We start from the raw sequence: 23,215 nt of genomic DNA, 5'->3' as shown, positions 1-23,215 counted from the left end.
TTGACCACAAAAGGCATTCAGCAGTTGCAATAATAATTCCTCAGTCAAATGGCATTAGCTAAATAATAACAGAAGACAGAAAAACAAAATTTGATAAACCAGTCCAGATCCCAAGTGAAGAGGAAAAGATCACAGATACCTGGATCATGAAAAAAGAAGTTTGGTAAACAGGAAAACAGAGACATTAGGTGGAGCAATTGTTTGGGTGCACACCACCAACTGAGAATTTTGAACTCTATGAATTGGTTCAAAATGAGACAATCTCTATAATTTTACCCAGATTGCACCAGATTTACATCACTGAACTCTCATGAATTCAAGGCAATCATCCTCAAATGAAGTAACATGGCACATGAAGCCCTCCCATGTGTATTAGTTTTGCCCAAATAATTTCTGCTTTATGGTATATTTGAATCGCAAGAATGAGAGCTGATTTAATCAACCAGGGAGACAGTCCATACCTGACATTGGCTGAAGTATATGGTACATCCATATTGCAGGTGTGAAAAGTGATTCCATCAACCTGGAAGACTATCCTTACCTGTCATCAGCTGATGTATACGGCTAGCTCTGTACTTCAATAAATTTGTTGGTGTCCATGACATTGCTGGACAGTGGTTGCATTCGACTGCAGCTGTACTTCCTAAACCCTGGAGAAAGCCAGATAACCTTTAAAGTATTATTATCTCCATCAGACCTCCAGTCCTAAGCTGAACTTGCTTATGACATAGGGATAAATTAAACACTTTAGCTTCAGAGGATTACTTCTAAGTTTTTCCAATGAGCAATCAGATCTGGGAACTAAGACTTACTGATAAAATCAAATATATGAAGCTGCTGCAAAAGCTGTTTCACTACCACCTTCTCAACTGCCAGTGAAATAAAAGGAATCGTATAGATTGGATTAAAACTCACTATGTTTAGTCAGACTAGCCAAGCTTTCTTAATTCTAAAAGTATTTTTAGGTATATTCTAGCAAGGTAGGAGCTGATCTTGAGTGAAAAGAAGTATTCAGCAGAAGGTTGATTAGTCTTAGCAACAGATACTGTATTCTTAAAGCAAGGCAAACCACCAAAATAGAGTGAAGTAGTCTAATCTTTTTTTTGTCTGCAGAAATACAAAGAAATGAATCTTAATTTCATGGGAAAAAAAGTGCAATAAATATCAATATGGCCAGTGTGCTTGACAGTACATTGAATCAAATAGAATGAAGGGAAAGGTACCACAAGCAGGAATCCCATGCAGCTGAGGGAAAGAGGAGACATAGAGGAGACAACGAGAAGGGAGAGAGAAGGGCCTGGGAGGGGGCTCTGCCTGCCTTTGAAAACTGTCTTCACACAGAACCATTGATTTAAAAGCACCACTGAGCCCTGTGTAGCTGGTAAATACTACAGGAAAAGCAAGGAAAGGGAGAGAAACCTTCAGTTAGCCCACAATGAGGAAATAAATGCAAAGGAAAAAAAGAGTAGTATATTACTGTGGTGAAGATTAAGTAACATACCCAATTCAAATGTATGGGCCATTTTGCAAGGAAAATTAATATAATGTGTGGAGGAGATTCAACAAATCATTAAACCTTTGTAAGAGTGGATGTTCCAAAGCATCAGCATAAATTTCAAAATCACCCATAACAAAAAGCCTTAATGAGCGAAGATTCAAATCAGGAGTCAGCTTAGGCCATTAGGTAACAAATCAGAGTGAATAGTTGGTTGGTGATAGAAAGCCCAAATGGTATGAACTGAAAAGCACGCTGAAGGAATAACAGTTTAAAATCAAAAGGGTGAAAAAAGCAGTAGCCAAAGCTGTTCTGACAAACAGAAGAGGACCATTAAATTTGGGTAGACAGATCTCCACAGAGAGCATACATCACTAGGAGTGTCTTTTTTAGCTGGAACATACAGTGCTAATTTCTTTATACTTGGAACGAGAATAGAGAATTCAATTAAATTGGCCTAAAATTGGATGTGTCTTTAGCAGTGCTTCCAGGATGTGACTGTTATTTCATGTACTTCAGTCAACAACACTGCAGGTGTCAGACGTTATGGGAGTGCTCAGAAGAAATCACTTCTTCGTTTGAATAATGGTAAAAAAGAACCTTGAAGACTGAGTTATTCCCTTTAAGACTGGGATTTGAAGAAAAAGAAAAAAACATCACTTTGTTCTGAACCTGAACTTCCAATAGCAAAGGGCTCTCAGTGGCAAGTGTCTGGCTGGGACTGGTGCTCTGGAGCACCAAGAACCTTCACCACTGGTGACTGTAGACCCCACAGTAAGTTGGTTAATCACAGGTATTTCTGAGGTGGATGAAACATTGTACTGGTCTGGCATTCTTCACAAAATGATTCCACTGAAAGATCATCCCAGGGTGAAAAAGGATCAAATCTGCCATCCTGTTCCAAGAAGGAATATCAATCTACTGTGCTCTATCTGGGTCATGGGACACATTCCCTTCCAACAGATAAAAAATATATTTCCACATCAAGGGAGCTACGTTTGGCTCAGGTGCTACACAGGATAATGCAGATAAATAAAACTTTGTTCAGAAGAGCATGTATTTTGGAAAAGAAACACTAAATATTTTGGTTTAGGAATTTACCAAAGCTTTATGTTTCTTTAATTTTGATACCTTTGGAGCTTACAAAGCTGAAGTGAGTTGATCACGACCAAAATTAAAGCCAGAGCAACTTAAGCTGCATAATGTTACTGGATAATTTTACTCATATAATTAGTTACAGTTGGTTGATTCAGGTTCATACTATGGAGAAATAAGTTGATAGTTGACTGTAGCAAGTCTGCAGTGGTGTCTTAACTAGGGTTCTCAGCAACTACAGAGTTATTGATTACTAATACTCCCAGGTTTGGGACAGTAAATGGACAGTTTTGTCTGTGTTTAGATAGGTAACTGCCAATAAAAGCAGTAAAAATCAATCTGTAATGCAACCTGACAGATCATTGGCCATTGTGTTTTGTTTTACATTTCTTTAAGTCTATCTTTAAGTAGTACTTCTGTGTTGTAAGTATTGCTGTTTTAACTGCATCTCTTGGAGTTGAAATAGATCTATGATAATCCTTTTAGAGACAGTAATATGTTGTAATCAGCGCTTTATACAGCAAGAGTTTGTAGGTTGGCTGCTAAATATTTTTATCATCTGTTTGTAGAACAGCATAAAGAAAAGTATCATCTAAGTTAGTCCTCAAAACATCTACTCCCTTTCCTAAATATTGCTTCCATTTTTTAGTTTGATCTAATATGAAAAGATAACTTATTATAAATCAATCTAACCTTATACAATTGAGTCTATAAAAAAAGTACTATATGGGATAAGAAAAAGACTATAGATCCTTTCAGAAGTAGCATTTCAAAAGCCAAGTACAGCTGGAAACACACTTTTTTTTGTAGTGTTGGTTTTTGGTAACAAAGCTTTGCTCCAGTGATAAAAGGCCCCCTAACAGTACTTTAATTGAAACTTTTTATCTGAATGTTGGCTGAACCTCTGCTAAATGCTACTTTCTTACTTCAATTCAAATTTTCTTAATCTTCATTTTCATGTTGAATATTGGTACGCTGTCTGCCTCATTATGCTAAAGAAAGATGAAGTGAGCTATTAACATGCTGAACAGCCTACGAGATGTTATGATATAGAATGTCATTCATTTTTATGAGTTGGCTGTCAGTATGTGCTGCAATAAAGTTATAATTTCTCACTGACAATATGTGATGTCTGCAGTGACTGCACAATCCTTATTAAAATTTCAATAATTGTAAATCAAAGGAAAGCAAATACGACTTTTATGAAATGGTTGCTTCTGAAAGTCAAGGAGTACAAAGTGGTGGAATACAAAACCAGAACATTATTCTTGTGCTGTTCCAAGTCATCATCATCACCCTACAGTTTTTCTTCTTCTCTTGCACAGGCAGGGTGTGCTTGGTAACACATATTGTAACATTCTCAGGAGCGGCATGCTTGTCTTGCTACCATTATAGCGACGGTAGTGAAGTACTGCTTGTTTGTTGAGCTTTACAGACTCTACCTTTATGTCGCTCTGAGTGGCATCAAAACATGTCTGGAAATGTTTACCGGAACAATTTATTACAGCTCTTCATCAGTAAAGTCAGGTGTCTCTGGAATCAGTTATATGGCTTGGCAGCAAGCAAAGTTAGAAGAGATTGCAGACAGCTTATATGCATACACCAGTGTGCATGGGTTTCAAAGCCTGTTTTCTCATGTCTTTCCACAGTTGTTGGAAAAAGCAGGGATGGATTTACAGGAGGGTCTTTAAAATGTTTAAAGTGTCTTGGACAGTACACAGGGAAATGAATCCAGAATTCAAAGTAAATATCTTCTACATACATATAGCTGTGTAATGGCTACATCTTTATTTCTACTGCTACTATTGTTTCAAACCAGAAATGTAAGAAGTTTCTACCACTGTCCAAAACGTGGTGACCTTTCACTTTGAGCTTCACATAACCCAGATGCTGAGAAGTTAAAGTTGTTGTAAAACATGCCCTCAAAATAACAGTTTTTGGAGTTACTAGACACGGACTGAAGTGTCCCAGTCACTGAATTGACTGCACAAGTCTCGATAGTGTTGGGGCCTTTGGAACTACACTAACACTTATTCCTGTTATTTTCAGTTCCATTCAAAGTCATTATTGTATGCAAATCACTATATGCAAGCTGAATAAATGCATTCATCAAATGTTTATAAACACTGTACATGGGATAAATAACTATATAGATATATTTTTGAATTTTCTTCAGATTTTAAGTATCAAGTACCAGACTCTGTGGCTCCATATAGTTATGATACGACGGCTGTGTACTCTCTGCTCTGTTATAGTATCAGGAATGTTTGCACCATGCAGAGGTATGCCAATAGGCAAAAATATATTTAGATACAATGTGTAACATCACTCCATTTTTATTACTTAGGCTATTCTTCATTAATCAAAAGTTAAGTCAAACATATTTATTTCATGACTGCATCTGGCACGTTTTCTAAATGTTAACTACTAACTTTATTTCTAACTACAATCCTCTTCTAAATTGACTAACTCTACTAAAATTTACAATGTAACAGCAACACTCACATGTCAGATATAATATATAGCCTTCAGCTGCGAATCTCCAGTATATCAACATCTCAGATGTACTTCCTCAAGACAGAACAGTCAGCATGTGAAACAAATGCAAACTCTAGTCAAATGCAAAAGGTAGTCTCTGTCCTTGTACAGAAATAGTTGTGCACAATTCAAGCAATTGTATTTGAAAAGGTGTCCCTTCACATCAGTAGAATAGGAACATAAAAAATAATGCATGCTCATTCTCCCAAACTTGATTTATTACCAAAAATGTCTTACCATTGCTGGAAAAGTTTTATAGCTAGTAGCATAAGTCAAAGAACAGCTGTCCATGTCTATCAGAAACTCCCTCCTGGAAAAAAAATAATGATTGACCAATCGAGCCACAGGAAATAATCTCTACATTTATTCCTTTAACATTATGTCTCCTCATACACCCAGATAATCATATTTTGAGATTCTGACCTACATACCAAGACAAAGTAAAAAGTGAGATACAGAATATTATAGTGAGAAAAGACTTTCACAGAAACTTAGAGGAATGAGGTACGCAACTCATGATGACTCAGTACCCATGAAAAATATTCTATTTTCAAAGATGTCAGCTGAAGACAACTGGTCTACTGAAGGCTAAGACAACTCCAGCAAGCAAGAATACTTCAGCTGATATAGTAATGTTTGGGGATTTCTTTGGAAGGATGAGTTTCAGTGGCAGTCAAAAGGTCAAACATCTCTTGCCACATAAAACAGCTGGGAAACTAAACATATGGTCTGTTTTTCTTTGTCTGATATATTTGATAGATTATAATTTGAAGCCAAATACCTGAAAGCCCACTCTAATTACCAGCAAAGCAGCGGGTGGACAGAAAATCTCTAATGCAGAATGATGTACTGGTGATCATACTGACATTTTGATATCTAGCTACACAGAGGTTGCATAAGTCATTCAAAACATCGGATACAGTCTAGCAAATACTCTCATGATTTCTGTTTATGCTGATTCTTGGAAAAGGGTTTTGGACAAAATTGTAGAAACAGTGTTTTTATAGTACTGTTTCTCAAAGCACCTCTCTAATAGATTTACTCATTTACTGTGAAAAGACTTGGAAAGACAGAAATATTAGTAATAATAAATTTTTTAAACCATTAAAAAGATCTAAAATCTTGTTCGCATATACTAACATGTAATTATTTTGTGGTCTGGTATTTTGCGAATGGTCAAGGTTAGAAACATGTTTCCATATGGTATGTACTTCAAAACATATCACTGGAAATCCTGTAATCCCAGGTGTGTTTTGGAATATAGTAAGTGTGTCAAACCCAGGTGCTAGGATATTCAATTTAGGATCTGTCACAGTTCTGGGAAGGGGAAAGGTGTGTCTGTCTTAGATGTGCGGCATACATAATTTGGTGGGGAAATGACATATTTTCATATTGTGGTAGGTACTGTTTCATGTTTATGTCATCTGTGTGGAAGTCCGAAATATTACCCATAGAAGCAGCTATGTAAAAGCTTTGCACTTTAGTAAAAGCTATCAATTAGTACAAGTGCACTGGGATGCACTCACCTAAACAGAGAGGATGCTTCAGCTTTGTAATTCTGCAATTCTCTTATTCCTTCCCCTGTGCCCCTCTCTTTCCTACCTGCACAAGCCATCTACCAGCCAAAGGTTAGACACAACTGCAGTGAACACCTCAGCAAACAGTACAGTGCTAATGAGTGACACCAAAGAACAGGGTGCTATGTAATTTTTCCTTGTTTCTCCACCTATTTCCTAATAATTTATTTGATCAGCAACCTGTAAATATCTGTATATCAAGGGTTAATTTCTAAAGGAATCATGTGATGACCAGAATAAAAACAGATATAATATATTAGACTCAGGGAAATGTATCTTTTGTGACTCCTCAGTTCAGTAATGAATGAGTGTTTTACAAGATATATCAGCATCATTAGTTTTGTCTCTTAACAGAGGACACCAAATCCTTGTGTGGTCCTCAGCATTTAAGCTATCAAGAAGAAATTGCATAAACAGTGGCCAAATCTTTTAAGACTGAAGTACTTAGTATTCTTCCGTTTAGCAGCAAGTTATGAAGTTTCATTTAAAAAGGGTAATTCTACCAATTAGCACATTGTGCTCAAACACACACATACCATTGGGAAATATAAAAATGGTTTATTAAATCAAAAGATATGACTGCACTTCAACTAGTACATGGGCATTAGAGATCAAATATTCCCTATAGATTAATCCTCATGGCATCACAGGCTGATTTGGATTGCCAGTATTACATTAGTAAACCATCTAATCCAATTTAGTACAGGCCAGGAATGTTCCATCCATTATGGTATTTCTAGTGTCATTAGAAGCAGACTGATTGAATAAGCATCCTAAATCAGCCTGCAGCATGCAAGTAAATCATTGTGGCTTGCCCTGCAAAATCTTTTTGAATAAAAATTAAGGAAAAAGAAAAAAAGGAAAAAAAGTGCCATGTAGTAAGATGGAAGCTCTCTGTATGGTTTTGATTTCTGAACTCTTGTAGCCAGCAAAATTTCTTAGTACTTCAGTACATACAGTTCTTCTCTCTGTAAGGTAACAGTGCAGGACATAGTTAATTTAAAGACATAAGAAGCTCCTTATTTTGCAGCAAGCTTGTTCTCAAGGAAAGCCATAGAAAAAAACCTCACAATAAACAATAATAAACAAAGTAGGCTGAATGAGGGCAGAGCATGATACTACTCTCACAAGTGAAATCTGCTGTATAAAATTGGAGTAACCATAGTAATAAAATCTATCCATCAAATATATTACAAAGGTTGCAATAGAAAGGATGAAAAGAGTGTCCAAACTTTGTATTTACACAAAATGAAAAACACTCAAGTGCATTGCAAAAATAGTGTTTTCATTCCAAACAGGTATACCTGAAAGAAAAACAGTCCTTCAATAAAGAAGTAAATACAGGAAAATGTTGGCAACAGCACTTTGAGATGATGCAGCTATCAGAAAGATTTCAGAAAAGGGCTGGGCTGCAGCTTTGAAAAGCTAGGAATCAAACTGAATAAAATCATCAAGATGGCATGTAACCTTTGCTGCCCTCTGAGACCTATCACGTTCCACCAGCAGGGCCACGCAGGTTTCAGCTGCACTGTTTAAGCAATCATCCATAAAAAAGAAACACTGCACCAATGCACAAGTTAGTGAATACCTGCTCCTGTTCAGTAGGATAAGGGTTGTCATGTATGGGAGTGATCCACATTTGTTTAATGGCAAAATTGCTCTGCTGTCAGTCAAACAACTCTTAATCATGTCTGGACCCTTTGCATAACTGACTTAAGAAGGAAACTGTATTGATTTTTGGTATACTAACTGCAGAAAAAGTTAACAGCTGCCCAGAAGTGCAGAAACAGGCCTGGCGGGAATTAAATTAACTGCAAATAGTTATATATCTGGACTAAAGACAGTTTTGCAATAGAGGAAAACTTGTACAGGTCCAAGAGAGGGTGACATTCTTGAACCATGCACAGATACCAGTTGTTTCTGGAAATTCCTTTCATGGATCTTCCTTCCTACCTTCCTGAAAATACTGGAAGTTTGAATCACTAAATTTGGATTATTAGGGGAGGGGATGGGATTTTATAACAAGAACAAATGTTTTATATTAGCAGGTTTAAATTCTTTTAATGAAAACAGATCTCCTTTACTTTTGAAGGAAAACAAACAACTTCTATAAAAGGAAAAAAAAAACACCAACAAAAAAACAAACCCAAGAAAACTACCATCATATCAACAAATACTTAATTTTCTGCAAGAAAAAGTTGAAGACAAAATTTTCAACAGTTTATTCAGATACCTACTCAAACATTTTTTCAAAAATGAAATCTTTTCGCAGCACTACATTGAAAAACTCAGTCTTTCATTAAATATATCTGAGAGAAATAAAATGGCAGAAATCCTATCAAACCTAGTAATCCACCCTTAAACAAAAAGGCAAACTTGCACCAAGCCTCTGCTCTTGTTTTTCCATGTTCTTTTGATCCCAACAGGCCTGTCTCCAGCAAATCCTTCCCAGCAGGACATGGAAAACCTCATTCAACCAGCTACAACTTGGGAAATCTGTTGTATCCTTTGCTTACACTGGCTATACTGGTGCCAAACATTATTATTGTTATTAATAGCACAAACCCAGATTGCAGCAGTAAATCATACCCCTCCCAGAGCTGATTACTTGTCAAATGTTTATCATGTGTAAATGACAGATGCACCTGATTAACAAAAGCCAAAGGCTTGTTCTGAGGTAAAAAGGCCTTAGCCTTGCAATTTCTCTAATGAACTTCCCTTCTGGTCCACAGTTGAACACGTCAGATTTACCAAATCCAATTTCTAAATAAAAGTGCAAATGCTTTGTAGAACTAATGAGTGAGCACTAGATTGAATTACGGCCACGTGTTGCTTCTCTATGAAACAGTGGGTTGGAAAATCATGCTTTGCTCTTCCCTTCCCTTTTGCAAGGCACAGAAATATTTTGCTTCCTTATTTTACCCTCTCGTTTGGCTTAGCTGGGTTGGAAGAACATCAGGTGAGGACACTGTGGAGAAGGATCTAATCCTTCCTTGTTCTCTTTTGCCTCTCAAGAGGCAAGTACAGACCCACTGTTCCACTGTTCACAAGTGGTGATCTAACCTGTGTACCTTCTTATGTTTCTTTTCCACCAACCTCTTTTCCCTGACATGCTGTGAAAGTAGTCTTCTCACTAATGTTAGGCCCTAGCCTGAGATGCCAACATGGAGAAGGGTAGGGAATGGGGGAGACAGGTACTGCTGATAGAAAATTTTGCCTGCCACTAACTAACCTTCCCCATAGCAGTGACTTTCTGGACATTGAATAATCAACGTGATGGCTCAGGTAAATGCCCAGAGCACTAAGTGGGTGAACCCAGATCCAAATGTTCAGCCCTTAATCATTTAACTGCTATGGGAGGCAGACTCTGATTTGAAGTCTTATCACTATAAGGACATAATGGAACCTCCATTTTTGAGTGCTCACCCATAAGATGGATTCTCATTGTTGAGTCCTTCCAGCTCAGTCAGTGAAGGTCACAGGAGCAGCTGGTCCTCAGTATCTTCAAAACTCAGATGCAAAATGGCACAAGGTGGGTATCTGACAAAGAAAAGGCACAAATTCACTGATCACCTTGAGGTGTTTCCTAGCACAGAAACAAATAACACTTAGCCAACTTCATATAGTGGCCACTGTTCTATCAAAAAAGAGACAACACAGAGATAAAACTAAATTTTCTTCTGACTTGACTTCAACTAAGTGAAAGAGATAGTAACAGGAAAAGATTTGGCCTCATGCCTATAGTACCAAGAAAATTCTCACTCACTAGCAGATTTTATATACAGCAAGCTGAAAGGAAAACTAAATGTTACCGTGACTGAGCTTGCATTTCCTGATATCTTAAAAGGCATTTGTTTCCCGAAGGAAAGCCTTAAACAAAGAAGCAACGGTTACATTCCTATTCACATCATAAGTGCTGAATGTTACTTGGGATGGAGAATATTTTTGCTGACTATAGAGGCAGGATTTCTAAAGAGTCAAGGTGCACCAGTGGAATGTTTCAACTGCCCATCTACAATTTTGCTAGCTCCTGTATGTTCAAACTAGTAGTTGGCCTGAAAAAACTATGCTGGATATGTGCAAGCGGAGCACACACAGACACTTTTTGATCAGCAAGGCAATTTCCTGGGGCAATGTGCTGATCAGTAACATCTGCAGGGTAAAGGATTGTGTCTGAAAACCCTGTGTTTCATGCCCATAATTGTCACAAAGTCATTGCATATTCTGCTCAATGCTTTTTCTGTTTCAGCACTTTCTTACTGTACAAAGAAGATCCAGCAGCCTCTTAAATGTGGTTGGTAACTCAAAGTACATTTGGGAAATCAGCCAGAGAGAAAGGCTTTTCTTCTGTATGTTTTGGTGGTTTTCTATGAAGTGATTTTTTAGTATTAGTACTGTTTATATTAGAGAGGCTTAAAGCCGCTTAAAATCTGTCATGTTACTATCTAGGTAGGCAGTTTTTAAACTGCATACTATTAACTTTTTAAACTACAGCAATGTAAGTCTATTGTATCTCAAGATTGAGTTCGCAGAGCTGTCAAAGATGCTTTTCCTCTGTGCTACACGTGATTTGAAAAACATTGCAAGCCAAAGCATTTGCCATTATTTACAAAGCACTGTGTGCTAGAGACCATACAGACATGCAGAAGATTAAGCCCCAGATACAAATGCACTCAACCCTAGTAGCAGAATTCACTAATCACAGTTATGAAGGGAACTCACTGGAGACAGAAGACTAAGTGAGGTGCAAGAGCCCTAAGTGAAGGAATAGGGAATGTTAAATAGAGAATTGTTTCTGAAGTCTTGCCTTTCTCTATGAACATCTATTCCATACAGCAAGGTACCAGAAAGGGCTACCTGAGCTCACCCCCTGTGAGTCTTCAGTGCATCACTCTACCAGCATTAAACCACTCTGCTGAGAAACATCATTGCTATACTACTTTTGGTACTTAAGCTATTCTCACCATGGTTAGTGTTCTGCCCAAATATACCCACTTCATTTACCCCTGGTTTCTCTGGGCCTAATCTTATGAAACCTTTCTATACACTGGTCCAGATCCCATCAGAGGGATGAAAGGTGCCTCAACTTTGGACAGAGCCTGCAGCGTGGATGCTGGTGGCATTTCCTTTAACAATGTGGCTTCGATCTTTCTCAGCCTAAAGAAGGCACAGGGGATAATCTCACTTCCTAGAGCAATGCTTTTAGCTGGTTAAATGTTGTATAAAGATTGGGAGGATCCATACTAATACCAGAGCAACCTTTGCACTCCAGCGGCTATCACCAGCTGAACTCAGTATTGCCAGTGTGGCTCGTGTGTTGTGCACAGGTCCTCATTTTGGACAGTCAAGTGCAAGAATACCTTCTCTGTCTTTCCATAATGGCTGCAGGGGGAAGCAAGCACTCAGCTCAACCAAAATGGGCAGACTGCCTTTCAGAAGGTGCCAAGGCTCCCTAGGCATTGAAGAGGCTGAGCAGGGCTTTTGTGTGATTCAGTCACTTGTGTTTTCATGTCCTAGTACAGAATTCTTTTTGATGGACTTAAAACACTTCCAAAATGAATGAGCTAAATTTCCAGGCACTGTAACCTGCCAGGCATTTTCCCTGGCAGCGAAACACCTCTCAGCTCTGCAGACAATGTTCAGCATACAGGATAGTTCTCCATTGCTTTTACAAACTGGGTCACAGTGACATATACTTTTGGAAGGGGTGGTGAGTAAAAGGCCGTGCTTCTTCATCCTGATCACACCTCCCAGCTGCCAGAGGAGAATCTGCTTCTCCTCTGAATACAAGGGTGGGTAGATGCCAGTGCTCTCAGTAAAGGGAAAGGAGAGTAAAAGCCATTTGTGCACATCAGTGAAAGTACCTGCAAATAGACCAGATGTTTCTTAGCCCTTAGCAGCTTGTAAGGTCTAATTTTAAAAACAATAATTTAAAGTTCTTCTGAGAGCCAAACAATCTCTAAACCCTTAATTACAGTGATCATGTAAGCTTTGGTTTATCTGTATTTTTTTTAAAATAGTAGAACATATTTAGTGATGCACCTGGAAACTCAACAGGAAAAAAAAAAAGGAAGAAAAAAAAACAGGATAAACTTTTATAACCTGATCCAGAGCCACTGGAATTGATTAGAAAGTGTTCCACTGACTTCAGCACACTTTCCTGTCAGAAAATGTTGCCCAGAACATGCTTTACAGCTAAATTAGAAGGCTCTGAGTAACAGTCTTGCAATACAGCAACTTCGACAGGTATTTTATTAGAGCTAGGCTAAAAAGATGATGTTACAAACGTATTGATCTCTACCTTTCTGATCAAGACATGCCAATGGGAGGGAAAATGGCAAGGGTGCTCTGTCAGTGAAAGGAAGATCCAGAGCTCCCTTATGGGAGGCCACATGTACTAATCCTGTTTGTCTCAGTTGCAAAAGAATTCTTCAAAGTTAAAGCACTCTAAGGATTTATCAAGCACTTTTCAGTCTTCAACTGGCTTTAGCAAGTGAAGCAGTTTCAAAGCCTGTAGATTAGTACTACACAATCAGTCTCATATAAACGGGCATGACAGGGCTCAGCTTGATGTTTCAGGCAGTGACAGTTTACACGTTTCTGAAGACAAAAGTGCCATTCCACTTGCAAAACAAAGATGAAAAGGTTGTTTTACACTTTTGTGGATTGCTCAGGAAGAAGAGGGTTTGCCCTGTTGACTGTTGTCAGGTGACTCCTACTGCACTTGTGTTCATCACAATGATGTTAACAGGCTTGGCAATACCTAGCAGGTTCTTTACAGCTTGAATAATGTCTTGTTCAATACTTAGATTTTACGAAGTTCATACAGAAAGCCTTCACAGATACAGTTTGGGGTCATATTTATCATAAAAACAGATGCTAAACTCTGCTACCAGTAAGTGCAACTGAGTTTCCTGGAGCCTTCAGTGGGGCTAGGATTTCACTATGTCATCTTTAAGTACCAAAGATTTTGTCTTAACAGGAGGAGCTGAAAGAAGCTTCTGAAGCCAAGTTAACCAATGTTACCATTTGTGGTCACTATTAAATCTTGTGTTCTCATACCTTGGGCAGGAGAATTTAAATAACAGTAGGAAGAAAAACATTCATTTCTAGAGTTGTTTAAAAGAAAGATGGAAGAACTATGAAATTGTGGAATAATTATTTTTTTTATCTTTCAAATTTGAAAAACGGGAGCTTCATAATTAACCAAAGAGGGTGGGGGAGAAGCATCAGCGCTAACAAAAAAGCTGACATTTTTCTTCAGTTTAATTATTTTTCCTACATTTTCAGATGGAAAGACGTTCAACCAGCTCTGCTTCTTACCTGGACTCCTTATCGGGAATAAGAATATTAAAATCCCACAGCTAATTGAGCTCTGAGCCCCAGAACACAGCATTCTTTCTCATTAAAACAAAACCTTGGTTGCGATGCCTGGAAAGTCTGAGACAAGTAGACCTTTAGCTATGCTAGTAACATATTACCTTCAGTGAAAATGCTCTAGAAGAATGTTGGGGAAGAGGTATTGAGCCCATCAACCATACAGTAAGATTAACTTTAAGGTCTGTTTCAGTAAATATTTCTTTAAGCAAGTAAGGAATCCTCTGGTTTCAGCTGGACAGTGAAGTGTGATACTGCTGAGTATTACCAGTATTATTTATTATATACATGGCACTAGAGCCAAACGGTCCCCGAGTCAGTGGGTCTGAGATGGGGCCCATTTTTCTAGTGCAGCATACAAGAAGAGTGATAAAGTGGTTCATCTCTCACTGTATGTAGTGTTTACATTCATATAGTTACCTTACCATTTACATCTCTAAACATTACCAGAATGTTAATGTGAATTGTATGTATTTTGCCTCTGCTTTTCTACAGCTCTTGGTGTTCAAAACACAACTTTCAGCTAACAGAAACATCATTGTGAAAATACTGTGTGTCATTTGAAAGACTGAAACGATCCTATTCCAGTATTATAACACAGTGTAGCTTAACTACAATAGTCACTGAAGGGGAATCAGTCTATTTTTTACGGTATATTTCTATGAGTCTAGAAGCACACTTGACCTGGGGGTTAACCTGATAGCTTACAGTAAAAATAATGGGGAAGAAGCCGAGTTTCTTAAGGTGGAGGTTGCTCAGATCCCTCCACCTGTTCCAACAGTAAAGACTTTGGCAAAATTTCCAGTTCTGCAGAAAGAACTGGACTTTGTGAGTTACTTCATTTTTGAGAAGGCAATTAGCTGAAAAAAATGCTGAAACATTAAATTATTTCTACCCTTGGGTACCTTATAAACTAAATAGTTTGGGATTATGGAGTCAGGCTCACAGATATATCAGCAGGAGTAAAACTTTTTCCTTTGGTTACAATTCTGCAATCAGCTTGATGATAGTAGGATTGCAGGAGTATAACCAAGGACTGAGTTTGCACAATCACATAGATCTTCGTGTCTTTGAACAAAAGCAGCCATCTGATAGTTTAAATTACCATTACCTGTTTGTATTTGTTCACAATGCTACTGTGAGTCTTTGAAGAAATAAGCTGACTGAGCTGCCTTGGTTAGTTGAAAATTCGCAGTTGCAATAATATTAGAAATAAATATGATAAAAAAAAAGCCATCAACTTATTTTTCAAATGATTGGGTGCATTTTGTATATGATTCTGAGTGAAAGGCATGATGCAAAATCACTTTTGCCAGCAATTTCAAATAAAGGTTCTGGATTTAGGTAGCATTATAAACTTACACTGAACTAGGACAACATAATAATATGGCATGTCAAATTTATTTGTAGCTGTAGGCAAAGAAAAATGAAAAAGGAAGAACAGCTTCAATATAGTATTACAGCACAATAAAAATTTGCTCATTAAATTTCATAAATTCCATTACAAAGTTTAATGCATATGTTTACATTACTAATAAAGACTGAAGCCTGTGTTATGAGGCCTTCTGTTGGAAATTGCTTCACTTTACAAATTTTCATCTAAAGTCGTTTAAACAATTATGTCAAAATAAAGGTACTAAATATAAGCGTCCACAGCATTCTCCCAGCTTCCTGCAGATATCCTTATTATTGGGAGTATGGTTTGTAAAACATCAAAATCAGATTGTCGCACAGAGATTAAGGCTGGGATTTTCAGCAGAAGCTAAGGGAGTTAGGCACTCAGCTCCTTGTGAATTTCAATGAGTCAGGAGCATACATTTCCCTTAGGCTCCTTTGAAAATCTCAGCATAAATATTAATAACTAACTTTTAACAAGCATTTGGTCATTGGCTTCAATCATCTCAAATATGCCAATAGCTATGTCCTTTTCCCCACAAAGATGTTGTCCCATGGGCAAGATTTTTGGGATGCTTTTATACGCACAGTATCACAAAAAGGATCTTACAAGTTTCTCCTGCTATTAAGGCCCAGCAGAGTTTACATATGCTAGTTATTGTTAAAATTTTTTTATGCCTTCTGTTGCATCTGCCTAAGATACTGTATTTTAAGTGCAACATGCAATTCACATCATGTAGTCTGATATTACTCAGAGAGAAAACACAGGAAAAACCCCTCAGAACTCAGAACAAGAATTTATAGATATTCTAATCACTCCAGGAAGACATATATCTTGTAAAAAGTCAAATGCTGACTCTTGACAAAAGTATTTAAATAAGCTCCATTTCACTTTAGTTATACACAAGAACTACATTTTTTATGCCTTTCATTTTTAATTCCAATGCTACTGCTAAGCCTTAACACCTTGGAATGCATGGGATTTCACACAGTACATGATGCTGAGAGTTATAGATTTTTATTAGAAGCCACCTCAGTTACTGTGCCCAAGCAGTAACTGACAAGTTACTCTGCACATGTGTGCACTGGTTGTCCATCCATCCAGGTTGTCATACAGTTATGGAAAGTCAAATATAATACAAATTATAGTTGCACGGATATTATGTAAACACAAATAATAGTTGTGTATTGTTCCACTCTGCCTTTTGTATCAGAGAAGGATCTTGCTCTTAAAGTGAATTTGGCCTCAATATAGAATTTATGTCAAGTGAAATGCAACACCTTAGCAAATTTGATGCTGATGTAGCCTATTCCACCATCACCTCCTTTGTTATCTGTTCCTCCTCTTTCTCAGAGGCAAACTGTTTTCTGCAACACATTGATACCACTGAGAGTGCTCTGTTTTATAACTGTATGATGATGAAACCATATGCAAAATATCACTCTGCATGCCCTCAGCTCCTCTGGCTGAGCCCTCTGGACTCAAGTTTCACCCTTTGCAGGGTGAAGGATCAATGTTTAATACTTAATAAGAAGGTGTTAATCTTGGTTTCCAATTATCATTATTTTTTACTGCTTCTGCTGAATACTACTCCTGTTGTTTGATACTATTATTCTTCTATTCCTCCTCTTAAGTCACTCCATCAATTTATACATTTCAAGATGTAACTCTGTTGATCCTAATATTTCTTCCTTTTGGTTCCACAGGGGTTGACTTTGTGTCTTGCAATCACAGCTTGAAGTCTTCGCATGTGCCTTGTTAAACATGAAACAGTTTATCTCAGCCACAGTCTGGAAAATCCTGCAATGCCAATGTCCTACAAATTGGTTTACTGATATAGTTTGTTTCATTAATTATGCAAACAGAAGTCTGGTACCTATTATTACTCTAACAGCCTCAGTTTAATTTCTATTATAACAACATTAACGTGGAACCACATGTATGTGTCCTTATATGCTTTATATTTTCATTTAGTATTACTGGCAGGAGATTTGTGACTGCTGAACATACACGATAACCAATATTGCAGTGAAAAGCCAGTTCAGACCCACGATAATTCTGCATATCCCATTAAGTCCAAAGAATTGTGTCTGCTCACAGTAGGGATAAATTTTTCTTTCTGGAAACTATACAAAAATCAAATATTTTCTTCGATATTTTGTTCTTCCATAGGTTCTGTTTTTTATCCTGTTTAAACTTGTAACCGTGACAATATAAAGATGCAATAAGAAATAAAATATAGCATTACAGAAGATTGTGCAGTGAAAAGTGAGAAAAGCTGATCAAACATATTTTAGGTTAATAACAGAACCAATACATGGTTTCACATTCTGCCACCTCCGAAACTGAACAACCTATTCTCTGTCCCCAACATGTTTAAAACATATTTTAACTGAAATGGTGTAAATATTGAAGAACCACTTTGCCTGGACATGAGACAGCAATCTGCCAGTACATACTCAATTGCCACAGAAAGAAAGATAATGAACTTCTCTGCTTTTCCACTAGGCTAGGGTGGGTTAGAAAATAAAAGCCTTACAATGCAACAAGTATTATTTAGCCTGCACAAGCAAACACTTCCTAGCTATTAGGACAGTCAGATGTTGAAAGAACTACTTAGAAAGGTTGCAGAGCTTTTAAGAACAGGTAAGGCACACCTCTGCCAGCAACACTTCAGTTTTTATTTTTGTCCCTGCACAGGGATTTGGCTAGGATACCTCTCCACGTCCCCACTGGACATGATTCTACAATTAATAAACTGATCGCATGTTACTAGGCATTTTACAAGATGAAACTGCAATAATGTGACATAACTAAGTTAAAAAAACCTGCTTTTATACTGAGGCACATGAAAGTCCCTCAAAGGTAACAGCATTGCCAGGACTGCATTGCCTGTAAAAGTAGAGCAGACATTCAGGGAAGTCTTGTCACCAGTGCTGTCTCCAAGCCGCAGTGGCACCGGTGTGTGGGCTAAGCCTGCCACTCCACGGCCTGGCAGATATGTGCAGCTGCAGCTGCACTGCAGCCAAGTTACCTTCTGCTCTGCAACTCAGAGATTCTTTAGTGAGCTATGGTAAGGCACATGAAATTCCTGCTGCAGATTCTTTATGACCTCCTCAATTTTGTTGTAGCAAAACTACACTGAGTGTATCATGTTCAGGGACCTGGCAGAGGGGTCTACACCTTCTTAACTAATAGAAAAAGTGAAACACAAGTAGGAGTCTGTTGTATTAAATACAAAAAAAAAAAAAAAAGGTAAGATCTCAGAGGAGGAGGAGTGAATAGGTTAGAGAATATGTAGGTAATTAAGGTGATTTTGAACAGTCTAGGCCTGATGATTTTCATAATAAAATATGCATAGAACAAGCTGAAGAAATCTCAGAAGTGACTATTTATGGCAACTTGGAGAGGGAAGGGTTTACTAGAAGGATCCTAGTATTAAAAATGGGGGGAAATAGTAGCTGGAGATTTTTGTGTGATAGATAGCTTAACTTCAAGTCTTGGAAAGAAGAGAGAAGTAATAAAATTATTTGTAAGCACCTGGAAGATGACAAGAAGGTAGATAACAGCTGACATGGATTTTGCAAAAACAAATCGTATCAAAATCCCCCCATTTCCTTCAATGACAGGGTAAGAAGGCAATGACCTAAGGAAGAAGCTAAGCTCTATCCTGGGTCTTGTTCTATTTAAGGTTTTATCAAGGAAAGATGCTTTCTGAGCTTGCAGATGACACCGAAGAGGAAGGGCCTGCAGAGGTGTGCTAGAGAATGGGGAACAGACATCAAAATTATTTTGACTAACAGAAGAAGTGGTGTGGAAAAAAAAGATTATGAAACTAATTAAGGCCAAAGACAAGGACTTGGTCCTGTTTATGTGGGAACAGCCAGAGACAGAAATGCAGGTATGAGGATAGCAAAAAAGCCCGGGTAGTAGATTACAAAATGAATGTAAGTGAACGGTATCGTGCAGCCAAAAAATTAAAAAAGCAACTGCTACCTGGATAGAATCCCCCATAGGGAACAAAACCTACGACAAGGAATTTGGGTAGGCTAGCCCGAGGACATAAATGATATGGGGAGAGGGTGTTTGAGGAACATACAAATGACAGTTGCCAGGAGGAACAAAATACAGTTTGGGTCCAGATGAACAGGGCATATAGTTGTGGATAATTATAGGAAGGAAGAATTTTTCCTGATATGAAAGATAGTAAATCTTGGGAATAGCTTGTCTGGGGAGACTGGAAAGGCATTATTATTGGAAGTCTGGAGCATGAAGTTAGATAAACATCTGTCAGGACTGGCAGAAGTATCCTGCACATCTTGGAGCTTTGGAGGAGAAAGATGGACTAGAAGACGTATCGAGGATCCTTTTAGCCTTATTGTATAATTGAAGGATCTCTATTAATTAGCACAATATTTCTTAAACCCCTAAACTTTATTTTTCCTGTAGTTCCACATCTCTGAATAAAGTCTCCCTTTCCCCCTTTACAGTTCCAGCATATTTCAAATCTAGAGGAAAATGGATCTATTTCTTGCTTCCCAATGAACAGCAGGCTCTACACTCTAAGTCTGACAGAATTTTTGTTTGTATTAACATAAAATATTTCAAGCTGTTCACAGATTGAATTTAATCCTCCTTTCAATAATCCAAGTTTAAATCCTCACTTCAATTATCTCTATATTTTGTAGAATCCCTCAAATGATTCAGCACTGAAGTATTATATGTGTTATAATTTAAAACTCCAAAGTTATGAATAGAAGCAGATTATATCTTATTAAAATGTTAATTCCAGTCCTTTGAGATAATTGTGACTACAAGCAATTGGTTAATGTGTCAGGAATAAACACTGTCAAAAATAATTGAACAAAACAAAGCATATGGATGTCATTCACTTCAGAAAAATGACAGGAAGACGGAATTATAAGAGTGATTTTCAAAAGCATGGATACAGGTAAAGATCTAGTTCCAATAAACAATATTTTGCATACTTCCTTATATATATATCTATATTTAAAATGTCAAACTTAATTTTCCTTATGTATCGAGCTGAAATTCCAAGGCTTGACAACACAACATGCATAATGCTGAGCAATGGAGAAATGCTGTTCCCGAGTTATCTTGCTGCGACAGTACAACTGGCACAGTAAAGAAAGTACCTGGAGCTGGAAAAAAAAACCCAACCAACTACTTGTCCAGCCCTGTGCTAAGCAGATAATGACCGAGCAACAGAACATTTGATGAAGGATTTTAGTCTGCCCAGGATTATCTCCTTACAAGCAGACTTGGAAACTATTTGTAAAAGGGTCCAAATTTATGCTTAACAGTTCTAGCCAAACAAAGTAAGAAAGGAAGCAACGTTAAGATATGCAAGAGATAAGGTGTGTAACTCTGAAGTGGTATTGTTTAACATCTACATACAGACTTACTGGAGCTATTACCATTCAACATGGCATCAAATCAGGACCTCCTTATTCTCATGAGCAGATGCACTACAATCAATTACACTACTCATGTGAATAAGCAGAGGAGAAGCTAACCTTTAGAGAGATAAGAATAGGTACTTTCCAATTAATGTTAAAGTAGGAGTATATAAATCAATCCTAAAAAGCACTTTAGATAATATTATATTAACTGTTCACTATATAAATCAAATCAAATGACATTCCATATAGAGGGGTCTGAGGTACCGTACCATTAGTGTTCAAAAATCTGGTCACCCCCTCCTGGGATACATTCAGCTGACTGTCTTTTATCAACAAACAAGTCAATAAGTCAATAGCTAAAGCAAAAAGCAAGGGTGAAAACACATTATTGTGATGCATACCAGCATACAAATAGGAACAACAGAAAGTCAACTAGAATATAAAACCCTCACTCTCCCAGTATTAAGTTCACTGTTTAGAAATCCACAAAGTATGATTCCTCCTTAACTCTAGTTTTATTTTAGCATATATTTTTCCTCAAGATCTTTGCTTTAAAAAACCTGCACACGCTCTTGTGCCTTTTTCCACTGGAAAGATAACCTTCAGAATGTAAATCAATGCACTCTTGCCCTGGTAATCCAGTCTTGCAGAAAGCTGTTTCCAGCTAAACAATATCAGCAGAAAAAGGCATAGAAGCCTTCACTCTTCAGTACCGTATTCACCCCAGTGAAGTGCTCATTTCAAACCCAAGCTGCAATAATTTTAAATGCTACTGCTCAGTCAATCTAAGAAATGTCTCAGTCTGTTTCAGCTCTCATTTAAACTGGGAGCATGACAAGTTGTACCGTTATGCCAGTCCTACATGTCAAGCCCTTAAGAAAGGCATTAAAACATCTGGGTATTTTTGCCCTTTGAAGAAACGGTAATGCCTAGTTCTTCCTCATCTCTCATTGCAGAGAACCAGTGCTAGTGGGACTGTCTGTATGGAGATTAGGAAGCATTGTACATTGGTCAAATATGTATGATGGAAGAGATCACAACAGAGCAAAAAGTGTGTTCATCCCCTGTCCTCTCCTTTGGTTAAAAGTGATCAACTACAGAAAATGTAGCATTCCTCAATCTGCACTTACATGAGGCCATAAAACTATTATATATAGGAATATCAGTTCTCTGGCATTCAATTTTTTGGTAGTCAGTTTAAGAAATGGACACTGAGTTATTGTCTTGATTAAAAATGTATCTTAAAAAAGGGAAGCAGTTACATTTTGGAAAGAATATACAGCAAACTCTTATGTCAATAGTGAGGATTAGATGTCCAATGAGCATCTTGAGAGGATGTGGTTCTGAAAAAGAATAAAGGTCTCACACACTTTCAAGGTCAATTGGATTCTTGCCATACTGCAAAACACTTGACCCCCATCCCAACCAGAGGAACTGCTACTCTTCTTACCGCTGTTCTGCCTCCTCAAAAGATGCGAAAGCTTGTTCTCTTTCACCCACAGTGCACTGTACCACTCTCAAGGATTTAACAATTTATTCCTTTGTGCTTACTGTGATCAAACCTGTTTTATAGCTACTCTCATTTATGATGCGGGGTTTGAAATGGCACACTGATAATCAGTCAAGCCCACAAGCTCTACAATTCCATAAGCATAAAGCAATGATGACTCCATCTGATTTCCTCGAAGGAAAACTGAAACAGTCTTCATTTTTAAAACTTCATGTAAAACAAGTGAACTTTTCAAAATGACATTATTCTAAGAGAGCAGTGAATCCTAATACAGTGAGACAAGGATTTCTGAGGTCAGAAACATCAGCTTTACAAAAATGTCCTGAGGGATACCTGAATGTATTATCTTGAGACCTTTAACCTCTCACTTAGGCCCTACTGCCCATCAATCCACTATCAATCCATTTCTAACATTTTACATGGCTATGAACTTCTTGGAATGACAAGAGGATGATTCATAATACATAGTAAGGCTTCCAGGAAGCTTTTTCACTCAAAGCTACAGGGTAAGTGAATCAGCCTTTTGCTTTCTCCCAGGAACTACTTATCTTCAATCTTTCAATTAAAGGTCAAAAAATGAAAGAAGGCAGCCCAGTCATCTATTATGTTTTTTCCCTTTTCCTATTGCAAGAGGCTCTGCTCTTCACATAGTTGTGTCTCAACCAGTTTGACATTGTTTTCCTTGGTAGAAATGTGAAAAATAATTTTGAAAATTCAAAAAACAAAAGGAAAACTGCACAGAATGACAGCAATTTCTCTCATGTATCTTTTGGTCATTAGGTAGCCTAGAGAGAAGCCTCCTGA

The sequence above is a fragment of the Phalacrocorax aristotelis genome, chromosome 7 (genome assembly GCF_949628215.1).
Source record: "Phalacrocorax aristotelis chromosome 7, bGulAri2.1, whole genome shotgun sequence".
In the NCBI taxonomy this organism is placed as follows: Eukaryota; Metazoa; Chordata; class Aves; order Suliformes; family Phalacrocoracidae; genus Phalacrocorax; species Phalacrocorax aristotelis.
This window is presented reverse-complemented; position numbering follows the sequence as displayed.